The sequence below is a fragment of the Spermophilus citellus genome, assembly GCF_964194105.1.
Source record: "Spermophilus citellus genome assembly, chromosome: X".
In the NCBI taxonomy this organism is placed as follows: Eukaryota; Metazoa; Chordata; class Mammalia; order Rodentia; family Sciuridae; genus Spermophilus; species Spermophilus citellus.
In genome coordinates this window covers 66915594-66929244 of record NC_138190.1, presented here as the reverse complement: position 1 = coordinate 66929244, position 13651 = coordinate 66915594, and the positions used below count along the sequence as shown (strand labels likewise).

The 13651-nt window shown below is 35.7% G+C and overlaps 1 long non-coding RNA gene across 28 annotated transcripts in view; it reads right to left on the bottom strand.

The window, feature by feature from the left end:
• LOC308639171 overlaps positions 1 to 13651 on the bottom strand; it is a 247633-nt gene that overhangs the window by 200361 nt on the left and 33621 nt on the right. For 22 of the 28 annotated variants that reach the window (XR_014019991.1, XR_014019992.1, XR_014019995.1 and 19 more), the window contains exons 8-9: positions 8386 to 8439; positions 7093 to 7273 (exon numbers count right to left, since the gene is read on the bottom strand). The exons of 4 other annotated variants lie outside the window; for them this stretch is intronic. This is a non-coding gene — a long non-coding RNA (uncharacterized lncRNA). The remainder of the gene's footprint in view (positions 1 to 7092; positions 7274 to 8385; positions 8440 to 13651) is intronic. 2 more of the 28 variants (XR_014020012.1, XR_014020016.1) reach the window with 1 other exon arrangement.

The window sequence follows — 13651 nt, the reverse complement described above, 5'->3', positions numbered from 1 at the left end:
CCCTTAGATCTATCATTTCACCAATAGGCAAACATATGGCTCCCCGAGAGCAGGAGCACTCCGTACCAGAAAAAATTATATCAGAACTTTTTCAGAAACAAGTAAAAATGGGCACAAATCATTAAGAATTCCAATAAGGTAAGCAGTGGAGTGCACCTGCATTCCGAGCAATACTAAGGCAGGAGGCCATGAGATAGAGGCCAGTCTGGACAAGATAGCAAAGACCTTCTATTTAAAAAAAAAAAAAAAATCCATCAACTTTTTAGGATTTAGTACTGTTGTGTATTTTCTGATAGTTTTGGTAAACACTCATCCAAAGTTCTGCTGTCTAGTTCATCTTAGTTAACACTTCATGAAGTGCTGTAATTAGGCAATTCTGGATTTTTTATTAGGTATCACAGAACATTTAATATTCTGATAAGTCCCAGATTTCTATGTTAAAATAACATGGACACCTATGTATTTCTACATTACATACTTTAGTCCAAGTTAGAGAAGGACCAATGAAAGAAAACTAACCTTAACATCCAACGATGAAAAATCTTCTGTGCTGCAACATGGGGCTCCTTCGCATTATGCAGACAGCCAAACAGGTAAGTATATACGTGGATCCCACCCTCACTCCAAGGACACAGAGAAAAGTATTTATTCCCCCCACACACACTTGTGGGAAAGCACCCCCAGACTACATGAAGTACCCCATGCATAAAACCCAATCCTTTTTGGTTGAAAACATTTTATGAGCTAGGGTCTAAATTAAAAGATTCGGAAGCAGGTTCATTTACCAGGGCCACTATGTAACTTTAGAAGCTAAAATAAATCACTATTTTCTTGACTATTTTTAACATGTGGTAATGTAGGAATTTGAACTGCTAAGTGCAAAGGAAGCTTTCGGGGCCCTAAAAACTGAGCAAAATAAATATCTCATCCAATCAAAGGACTGATAACTTAATATAGAGTATAGAACACTAGTTGCACTGGCCATTCCATCTGGCAGTATACGGGGATTACCTTTCTCAATGTTTCTGGGCATCATAGAGCTGATTTGGCTATGTGCAGCACAAGCAGAGGGTGCTATTTTCAGGCTCATTCCTCCTGCCGATGAATTGAGGGGTATTCTTTGTTGTCTTCATTGGAAAAACTTTTTGCAGACATTGAGGCTGACGAACACAAGAATCCTCTGGTACAAAATCATCACGCTACAATCTACCACATACTTGGTCCTAACAACACATGGAATTTCTTAAATCTTTTATTTTGGAATCCCAGATAAGACCCCCTGACTCAAAATACAAACTGCACTACTGTACTAACTTAAAATCTAATATGCAACAAATCCCCAAAATAAACATGAAAAGATCAGAATAGTAGCATGTGTTGGGGCACTTGCCTGACAGTGCGAAGCAGAAGCTTCTGAGAAGCAGGATTAAGCTAAAGATACCCTTTCTAGTTTCCATAAAAAGGAACACCTGGAGTTTCACCGGTACTACATATAGGTGACTAAGGGCCTAGTTTAAATGGTGTACTATTCCCTGGGGAGAAAATGGACATTGATATTTATCATCTTATGGAGGTATTTGCATCTTTTTTGAAAAGGATTGGCTTCCTCTTTGGCATGAATATAGTTCTGGGATCAATGAAACTATTCAGTTAACTTTTCTTAAACGTATCAAGTGTAAAACATGGGAAATAAGGGGTTCTTAAAGCCAAGTTGTTGAAGCAGAGAGTCCCTATTATCTTTAGTTGTATTAATATCTTCTGAAATATGTGAAATCCACAAGAAATCATTAAGATTTTAACACAGCCCAACTTCCCCATTTTAGCCTTACTCTCTCTCTTATCCCTTCAACCCAGAAACTGAACACAAAAGTACTCAGAAAGCACTGATAGGACACAGGAGCACATCAAACCCAATAAGGCACTAGAAGCTAGGGAAGGGGAAGAGAGTAAGTCTGGATATAATAATTTTGCCATCACAACTTGGAACTTCTTACCTAGCATACTGACCAAGTTGGAAGTGAAATGGGAAGTTGCAAAAGAGTAATTTTTTCCTCAAAGTCACTACTAATAACCACGATACTTGTTAGATAGGGCTAGGCAACAAAACTACAATTATCACTGGGGGTGGGGTGGGGAACAGTTGATGTTTTATAAAAACCTGTGACCACTGATTCTACAGGATATGCATCCTTCCCCCTTGCTGCTCCTTCCCAAGTACCTCCCCCTCTGCTGCTTCCCTTGGCACCACATTCCAATACCAAAGAAAAACACTCCCTTCTACTCTGCTCTAGCAAACTAAATGAATGTTCCCTTATTCAATGTTTCAGCGTGCACACACACACGAAATATATAGAACCAGCATTAAATAGGTAAAAGTGGGGCTATGCTTTCTCAACAAGATGGGGGCAGGATTGGGGGTGATTTGAAGATGACTGCTGAGATCATGTTTCTTCTTGGAATGATGCTCAATGTCTTCAAAGCACCATGCAGCTTTTTCTTCTCTGAAACAGATTCCAGATGGATCATCTTTCCCTCTTGTGCCAAATCCTAAGGCTCCCACCCTTAGTTATCCTCCCTACCCACATATTATCAATTCACTATCTGGCTCCTACTATTTCCCTTCTGTTACTTAATAAATGAGAAGACTCTTAAAACCCTTCAACTTCAAAAATGAAAAGTACTGGATGGGCTAATGCAGTTTGCTTGAATTCTGAATCTACTTCTCAGAAGCCTATAGAAGCCACGCCACACTAAACCCCAGGTCTCAGTGGTCACACGTAAAAACTGATGAGGCCTAATTAGGTAATCTGTTGAGCTCATACTGTACACTATGCACTTGCATATTTCCCGTCTCAAACCACATACCCTTTACCTTGAGGTTCTGTAAGGGTACCGCCAAACCCAGAACATGGGATAGCAGTGGCCCCAAAGCACTTGGATCAATTTTCTAAAGATGCAACAGGTCTTCTGAAGAAGCAGAAGGCTGCACAAAATGTCAAAGTCTAATGCCAAATCAGTTCTTGTCATACCACCTTACCCACTACAGTGGAAATTACCTCCCAGCTAAGGTTTAGTATAAGGGGACATTAGGCATCCGATGGCACAGTAAATGATTATAATCTGTGATGTCTGGCATTGCTCAGGGGTCAGGGTGAAACAAAGCAACTTCTAACTTCCATTGGCACTGGGATAATGAGAGGACACTGGAGATACTGTATCAGGCTAAAGATAAATGAGGGAGGGCTGGGGGTGTGACTCAGCAGTTGAATGCTCGCCTAGCACATGCAAGGCCCTGGGTTTGCTCCTCAGCACTACATAAAAATAAATAAATAAAATAAAGGTATTGTGTCCAACTACAACTAAAAAATTTTTTAAAAATTTAAAAAAAGATAAATGGGGGAAACCTACCAAGGGCTCCCTAAATCACTATGGAGCACTCTCTCAGTATGTCAGTATTTATATATAATCTTATTAGGCAAATATTGGGAAATTTAAGTATATGAAGATTATACACACTTCTTTTCCTTAGTTATATTCTAAACAATTTGAAGCTTCCTTGGGCTATATAAATTGCTATGAATTGGGCCTGTAAATATAAACCGTAACTTAAAGGCATTCTGAGCCAGGTGTGGTGGTGCACACCTGTAATCCCAGTGGGTCAGGAGGTCAAGGCAGGAAGATCACAGGTTCAAAGCCAGCAACTAAGTGAGACCCTGTCTCAAAATAAAATTTTAAAAAGGGGCTAGGGGGCTGGGGATATAGTTCAGTTGGTGGAGTGCTTACCTTGAATGCACAAGGCCCTGGGTTCAATTCCCAGCACCATAAAAAGGGGGGGAGGGGGTCCTAGGGATGTGGTTAAGCACTCCTGGGTTCAATTTCTAGTACAAAAAGGCGGGAGACAGGGGCATTCGAATCTTGTCCAAATTATTTCCTCTCAAATTCACACTTATCTGGACAATGTTGTGATATTAATATTAATAATAAAATCGTTAGAGGATGTGGAGAAGAGACTATGTACAAGGCCTAGAATAGATAATAATAAACAGATACATAGACATAAAATGTTTGGTTTGGAATAATACAGTTATATTATTAATGGGTTTTCCTTATAAATAAGACAATTAAGCAATGCATTACAATTTATGACTTGTTCTACAGCTTAAATGAATTAAAACTCACCCCTCTTACAAAAAGACAGCCCTCTTCACAGCAATATTCCCGGTTACTTGATGGAATGTTTCCTCATCTGACATAATTCTGCAATGCTCGGTGCATAAGATAGGAAGTTAAATGGAGGCTGAAGACCTGAAGGTAAACGGAACTGAATGTGGAAAGAAACATCTAGGGCAAAACAGCTGACTTAATGGCAGGTAAACTCCTTTAAGAATCTGTCTTAATAGCCAAACGAAAGAATCAAAAAGCAATCCTCTAACTTGGAAAGCCAATGGAACCCTAAGGAACAAGTCTCATGTTAAAAAGATTCTTCCATGGAGTGAAGTTAAGCTGCAAAAACGTGTTTATAAGAGACATTCGTCATGAGAAGAAACAACAGCAACATCAAGGGATTCTAGAAAACTCCAAAGATGACACTATACAACAACTGGAACAATTAAGAATTAGGTTACTACTTATCATCCCAGTTATTCAGGAGACTGAGGCAATAGGACTGAGTTTGAGGTCACCTGGACAACTTACCAAAATCTTATATTGAAATTTTTTTTCAAAAAAAGGAGCTAAGGATGCAGTTCAGTGGTCGAGCGCTTGCTTACCATGCATGAGCCATGGGTTCAAATCCCAATACCAATCAGGGGAAAAAAAAAACAAAACAGAAAAAAGTTGTGCTTTTTTGCTCCATAAGACATGGGTTCAAAAATGGGTTACAGTAGCTAGCCGTTCTTGGCCAAGTTCTAAACTTCCATTTGTTTGATGTCCTATCTTTGAAATGTAATGAAAACAACAGTTAACATTGCAGTTGGTGAGGTGATTGAATCAATTAGAGACAATTAGAATTATTTACAGTTCTGACTATTCCTAAAAAATGAACCAACATTGAGGAAGAAATGGCGTTTTAAAGGTTATTTCTGTTCCAGGCAAGGTAGTACACACCTATAATAACCAAGAGGCTGAGCAAGAAGGTTCATAAGATCAAGGTCAGCCTCAGCAACTTACCAAGCCCTGGTCTCAAAATAAAAATGAAAAGAACTGGGGTATTAGCTCATTGGTAAAACATCCCTGGGTTCAACCCCCAGTACTAAAACAAAACAAAACACCCAATAAAGGTCACTTCTGTATGTACTTGCCTGGTTTGAAAATCAAATGTGGAGATAATTGATACATTCAAGTGTTCTACTAGCAGTTAATCATAATGTTAGTATGCTATAAACTTTTCTGTTTCTCCTTTGCTGATATTCCTAGAAGCACAATCATCACAAGAAATTGAAGAGGACCTCACTTTTTACCTCCAACTTAAGCATCATTGATAATGAGAGTGAGTCTTCACTCTGACATTTGGGAGCAATGTTACTTAGTGTATTTGACCTCAATTACCCGATCTGAAAAATTAAGAGATCAAATTAGAATTTACTTCCATAAAAACCATTATTACACATGTTAAACACTTAAAGTGTGCTCAATGGTCACTATCATTATCAAAAGACAATAATATAAAAAAATACTAAACAAAAAAACACTTATCTAGAACATAACAAGTAGATGAGATATGATTAATAGGTATTTAAATGAGAAGGAATGAATGCAGTTGTATTTGGTACAAAGTGCTGGAAAAGCAGATCAAGAGCGCAGAATCATCTTGCAAACACTAAAATTCATTAAAATTATCCAGTGAGGGCAAGGCACATAGTTCAGTGATAAAGTGCTTACCTACCAAGGATGAGGCTCTGAGTTTAACCTCCAGCACAATGAGAAAAAAATGAAAATCATCCAATAAAAGAGAAATGAACAGAACCCAATCCTAGTAAATAAAAAGTGCTGAACAAAAGGCAAAGAATGGTGCATAATAGCAGGGCACAGGAAGCTTATGTGTTTCAGTAGGAAGAATGAAGAAAGTGTGAAGGAATGAAGTGTGAATATATGACCAATATCTGGTTAACAGCAGTCTAATTGCCCCTGGCAATTACTCCTCACTCTCTTCAGGTATTCAAGACACGGCAAAAATAAATAAATAAATAAATGCCAAAAAAAAAAAAAAGGTCAAATCAAGTCTCTAATAACTTCAGTTTATAATAAAAGAAACTGTCAGGGACATATGCATACAAACATGTTTTCAATGAGTATGCTAACTGCACTGTTATATTCAAACTAAAAACTCTCTCAATGATTAAAAAGGATGGAAATGTTCTAAATCAATCAATCATGATCCAAATTAAGAGATCTTTATGTACTCATATATCTAAAGACAGGAAAATTTTCTCCTAAGAGCCATCTTAAAACATTAATGATATGTACACATTAGAAAGAAATACAGTACAAATATGACATTCTACAAATGCTTTCATTAATTGTGATATGCTCCTTTTCAAATTTTGAAAATGAGTAACTATATCTATTATAATTTTTTTAGACATAGTATGTTGGGGTAAACGAAAAAGAATCCATGTAAACCTGAAAGACAGATATAGATTTAAACATATTCTTCCCTACAGAAATTAACTAGAGGCCCTCAAGAGAATACAGAGAACAGGAAGAAAAAAAGGAAAGAAAATAACAGAGATTCAGGGAGTTGACATCAGTTTTACAGAACACACCTAACTATATTAGACAGTTAAAAAAAGATATTTTTAAATTACATAACACTATTTACTCAATAAGATTATTTCATTTTAATCAAGAAGAATAGGCAATGATGCCAAAGATATCATATCCAGAATAAGAAAATGTTCATGTTAATTTTTGGATAACGTATACTAATACGTTGATCCACTCGTAATTATGAATGGATCCAATTATGAGTGGATCCACTCATAATTACAGTGGATCAAAGTTGTATCTTAATAGGTCAGCATCAATTTCAAATTTTTATTCCAAGAGTTAAATAATTCTCAAATATACACTTTACCTGACCAAATTAATTACCTTAATAAGATGTGGTAACAATTAAGGAAAGCATTACAGCCGAAAGTAGTGGCACACGCCTATAATCCCAGCAGCTCGGGAGGCTGAGGCAGGAGTTCTGGGAGTCCAAAGCAAGCCTCAGCAACTTAGAGAGGCACTATTCAACTGAGCAAGACCCGTCTCAAAATAAAATATAAAAAGGCTCGGGATGCGGTTCAGTGGTACCAAAAAAGAAAAAGAAAAAGAAAAGCATTACATGTATGTTCTAAAGCAGCACTATCCATAAATAGCAGAAAAACAAAATGCTTTATATAAACACATCTATACTAATGTATATGTGACATATATATAAACAATGGTACATAAACAAAACCAATGGATAAACAAAATGGCATGAAAATATATAATGAAATATTTTTCAGCCATCATAAAGAATGAAGTTCTAACATGCTACAACAGAGATGAAACTCAAACATTGTGCTAAGAGAAATTACACACAAAAGGAGAACACAATACCAATTATATGCGGTACCTAGAATAAGAAAATTCACAGAAATTTAAAATATACTAGAGGTTATCAAGAGCTGGGATGAGGGGCAATTGTGGAAGTGGCAAAAGCACTAGACTAATGTAATGGGAATTCTCTGTACAATCTTTGTAACTTTTCCATAAATCAAAAATTATTCTGAAACAAAATTTTAAATAAAGAGAACAAGAACATCCAACCTCCCACCAATCTTAACCAATAAATAACACAAATTTTGACTTTTCTGTGTGCTAAAAACTAGACTTTACAACTTAAATAAAGTGAATGAAATTTATAATTTCCCAGTGAGACCGTTGTGCAAGGGAAGTTTTGGAGAAATTGTTATGTGGTACATTGTCAAAATACCCGTTAAATAAATGTCCCATATTGTGGTAATATTTGAAGGAAATTTATTTTCTGTCTTTCTTTTATTTTTCCCCCTAGTCCCAGGGATCAAGACCAAGGCCTTAAGCATTCTAGGCAAGCACAAGGAAATTTCTTAAGCAACTATAAGGGGTTAGGTAAAAACTATGTAGTATAAATTAAAACATTTTGGGGAAGGCAATGTGAAAGGAATTTTAATAAATAAAAGCTGCTCGTATTTTTACCAGCTTTTCCAAAGATGCATCATATAGAAATCTTTGTTTTAAGGGTTTTTTTTTGGCATTTTTAAAAATTTATTGGTTCTTTTTAGTTATTCCTAAGAGCAGAACCCATTTGGATATAATTATACAAGCATGGAATATATCTTATTCTAGTTAGATAGAAATCTTATTAGAAATACTCACACAAGGACACACGGATCAAGTTTTCATTGCACCATTATTTGTGAAAGGGACAACCTAAAGACGTGTTAATAAGTAAACTGTTAGATAAATTACATTACATAAATAATGTATCTATACATTTTCATTTCAAACTAAGAGCCAAATATTATGACATTCAGTCTAGTCATGATAAATGCTAAAACTGATGCTACTTAATATAAAATTGAACGACTTATGTATGAAAAAGGGGTCTTATTTAAGCCATGGAAAGACCCATGTCAAAGGAGAACATTATGAATATAATAGTCATGACATAACCCATAAAAATTATTTATCATTCAACCAAGAACAAAAGCAATTTGCAACCAGGCATAGTGGCGCACACCTGTAATCCTAGTGGCTCGTGAGGCTGAGAAAGGGGGATCTCAACTTCAAAGCCAGCCTCAGCAAAACGGAGAGGGGCTTAGCAAATCAGTGAGACCCTGTCTCTGAATACAATACAAAATAGGGCTGAGGATGGGGCTCAGTGGTGGAGTGCCCCTGAATTCAATCTTCAGTACAAAAAAAAAAAAAAATTTGCAGCAATTGGCTGCAAGAAAGCACAGATCATGAAATATTACCTAATGCAGTTTTTAATGTAGCTCTGCTATTGTTATACTGTTATAAACATTATAGTTAAAATAATCCTACTACATATTTATTTTTTCACTACATATTAATTTTTATAGGTAAATTCTACTAGAAAGGTCCATATATGTGACAACCTTATAGGACAGCTGCTAGACATAAAGCAGTAGAAGGGAAAGATAAAAGGGCCAGCTAGAATTAACACAAAACACAATAGTGAAAACATTCAAGATGGAGATGACTTTAGTAAACTCTTAAAGAAGTCAAAAGCTATAAAGATGAACAGTAATTGATACAAATATAATTGCAGCAGAATAAAAAAATTTAGAATAAAGGGAACAGCATCACATGAACAAATTGAAATATGGACAGGGAACAAGTTGGTATAACAAAGAACAACATACATAATATTTAACACAATCCAAATAATTCTATACTGTCACAGGAAAAGACAATGCCACAAAACAGTGCATCCAGATGTAGACCCAAGTAAATGTAAATTTAGTGTTTGATACATATAATGTTAAATGAGAAAGCAAAAGACGCATTTTTAGCAAACATTGGTCCAATCACTTGAAATCCAATTTAAGTTCATGCAGCTGCTGAGATCAAAATAAGATCCAAATGATCAATGACTTAAAAATGAATTATATAATAAAAGTACTAAGAAGAAATTCCAGTTATAGAGCTACACATATAATTTTATTTTCCTCTGACCTAACAGATTTTCTAAAATTAAACCATCCCTGCATGGTTGGTATGAATGATTTGTTTATTGTATATTATTACTCATATATTTACTCCTGCATTTTTCCTTACATATCACTATCAAAAATGGGACTTAAGTGTTACTTTTCAGTTCCTATCAAGTTATTGTTTCTATAATATGTAGACTTAATAATAACACTACTGTCGTATTTGCAGAAACTATCTCTGAAAGGTCAAACATGAAATTAATAATACATACAATCTGAGGAAAAGGAAAAAATGTTGAGGACTAAGAAATCAGGATTGGGAAGAAAATTTATACCTAGATCAACTTTATAAAAACTGCATTTTATACTATTTACCATTTGCATGTACTATAGATTTTAAAAATATATGTAATCTGTGAGGGACAGTAAAATTGGTACATTTTCAAAGGGTAATCAAATCAAATTTTTAAATATACATACCATTTACTGAAAAATTTATCATACATAGTTACTAATACAAGTTCCTAAAAATGAACATATGAGACATATATAATACGCTATTTACATTTATGGGATGATATGCAGGGTATTATGTACATGGTAAGAGATCCATTATTTATGCTTATTCAACATTTACTATGAATCTACTATGTACCAGGCAGTTAGAGGAGCTGGAGTCATAGCATTCCAAAGGACAAAAACCCTTTGTTGACATCCTCTTTGAATTTACATAATGGCAGCCACAACCAAATCTCTACCAAGCTGACAGTAAATCAGAGTGCAAAAAAGCATTGCAACGCAAAACGGCAGACCAACTTAAATTTTTCCAACCTAATACAGACCCTTCCCCAAGTATTAATGCAGAGCAAACGAATCACTACAAATTCTAAAATATATGACACTTTGACCTCTATGACTATGGTAGAAGTTCACTGATTTTAAGAGATTCATCCAATCTACTAAAAAGTATGTTATTATGTATAATTGTTTATACATAATACACCTTAGAAACATATAGTAGTATACATATGAAATACTATAGCAAACATTAAAGGTATTGGGCTGAGGATGAAGCTTATTGGTAGACCACCAGGCAAGGCTCTGGTTTCAACCCCCAGCACTGGAAAAAATAAATAAAAGCATTATGTCATTTTTCTTAGAAAATTATTTTAAAGTAAGTAATATGTTCACACATTTCAAAAATAAAAAATAAAAAGAGCTGGGGATGTAGCTTTGCAATACAGCATTTGCCTAAAAAAAAAAAACAAAAGAAAAAAAAAGGAAAAATGCCAATGAATTACACTACAAAAATGTAAAAATGGCAATTTTCTTATGTTATGCATACTTATCGCAAAAAAAAAAAAAAAGAAAAAAACAAATCACCTGACCTTACAAATACTGGTATATCAAGTCTTCTACCAAAAGAACTCCAACTGTACATAGAAAATTCTTATGACAGTCGAGGGAGCAGACACCTGTAATCCCAGCTGCTTGGGAGGCTGAGACAGTAAGATCACCAGCTCAAAGGCATCCTCAACAATGGCAAGGTGCTAAGCAACTCATTGAGACCCTGTCTCTAAATAAAATAAAAAATAGGGATGGGGATATAGCTCAGTGGCCGAGTACCCCTGGGTTCAATCCAATGTACCAAAAAACAATTCTTATTCTTACCCTGGATATACCTGCCCCATTATCCCAGCACTTAAGGATGACTATTTTCACATTGCAGTATCAATTTTTTTAAAAATACCTGAACACATATAGTTCATCCATTTTCTACCAGAAAGGAAGCTTTATATAGTACCTTTTACACACCTTACGTTTTTCAATTAATGTTCTTTAAATTTCCTATTATTTCATAGACTGTTTCCTCACTGAATATTACAGCATTCTAGTATTCCATTGTGTGAATGCATCAGTTTATCCAGTCTCTTGGGTTCTTATCTTTCATTATTTTACTACATTTGATAAAGGTTATCAAATGAGACATGGTGATGCATGCCTATAATACCAGCTATTGAGGCCGAGGAAGAAGGATAGCAAATTTGAGGCCACTCTGAGCAACCCAGTGACACTCTCAAAATAAAAATCAAAAGACCTGGGGAGGAAGCTCAATGGTAGAATGCCTCTCTGGGTTCAACCACCAGTACTCCCCCCCAACACACACACACACACAAAGAAATCCAAGATTACATATGCAATTTTTGTATCAAATTTGCAGATACATAGGATCATTCTGAGAGATCACTAGATTAAAAAATATAGAAAACTATAATTCTGATAAATGTCAAAAATGCTGTTCAAATTTTTACACTGTAACATTCTACAAGTGCCAATCTTTCCAGCCTCCACACAAAGTTCTCAAATATTAACTTTCTGTACTTTTGTTTTACTCTTACAAATAAACTTGAATATTCTTTCACATTTAAGTGCCATTTGTTTTCCTGTGAACTACCTATTCATGCCATGACTCATTTTTTTTCCTTATATTTACTTTTTTAGTTTTAGGTGGACACAATATCTTTATCTTAATCTTACTTTTATGTGGTGCTAAGGATCGAACCTAGTGCCTCACGCATGCTAGGTAAGCACTCTACCCCTTGAGCCACAACCCAAGTCCCCATGACTCATTTTTAACTAGAGTTTCCTGACTTTATGTTTTAGAAGATTTTTATATATTAATGAGGATTAACATTTACTTGGTAGTGTTATAAATATTTTTTCCCAATTTCTTATCTTTTGACTTCATTTCTAGTGACTTTTTACAGGAAGTATATTTGTTCTTTTTAGCCGCATTTTTTTAATCTTATGGCTTCTATTTCTGAAAACAGAAAAATAATCCAAAAGCAAAGGATGGGTTCACTCACAAATTGAACACATATTTAACCAATTGGGATAAAGAAAAAGTAAATCCTTTCATTATTTTAAAAAAATCAGATTAAAACTGGGAGTTTTAATAATCCCAGCTAGTGGCCCATAATACCAGTTGTTTGGGAGGCTGAAGAAGATGAACAGAAGTTCCAGGCAAGCCTTAGCAACTGAACAAAACTCTGCCTCAGAATAAAATTTTAAAAAGGGTGTCTGGGGCAGTGATCAGCGGTGCAACACTTGCCTAGCATGCAGGAAGCACTGGGTTTAATCTCCAGTATCACTAAAATAAATAAATAAATAACATGAAGAATTAAAAGATGGGGGGGGGCTAGAATAACCAACATTATGATGTACATGTATAGCTCAACAGTAGAACAAGTGCTTGACATGCCCAAAGCCCTGGGTTCAATCCTCAACATCCCCGGCCTATCCCCGCGAGCCGCCCCCCCCCCCGAAAAAAAAAAAAAAGGGAGAGAAAGCCACTTTAGAAGAATATAAAACAAACATATTGATTTGGTCTTAAGAGTTACGAATTCCTTTCTCAAACTACATACCAAGTCAAACATTTAAATGTTAAACTCAATTGAATTTTTTTTTTAAAGAGAGAGTGAGAGAGGGGAGAGGGGGAGGGAGGGAGGGAGGGAGGGAGGGGGAGAGAGAGAGAGAGAGAGAGAGAGAGAGAATTTTTAATATTTATTTTTTAGTTCTCGGCGGACACAACATCTTTGTTGGTATGTGGTGCTGAGGATCGAACCCGGGTCTCACGCATGCCAGGCGAGCGCGCTACCGCTTGAGCCACATCCCCAGCCCCTCAACTGAATTGTTATGACATTCATCAATCAATTTTTTAATTTTAGGGATGAAAGACCCCAGCCCCATAACCTAAGGCTTGATTATGAAAAGTAGAAAGTATGCAGTAAACAGGTGAGCTCACCACATGACCTGTTAGAAAGGGCACCCTGCCCACATCACAGGACATGCTTGAGCAAACTGGGATCATAAGCGGGAACAGGGAGGAAACACAATGTAAACCTGTGAGATTGATGAGTTTTTCGGGAACCTATAGTGAAAAACAAGTTTATCATAGTGAAAAA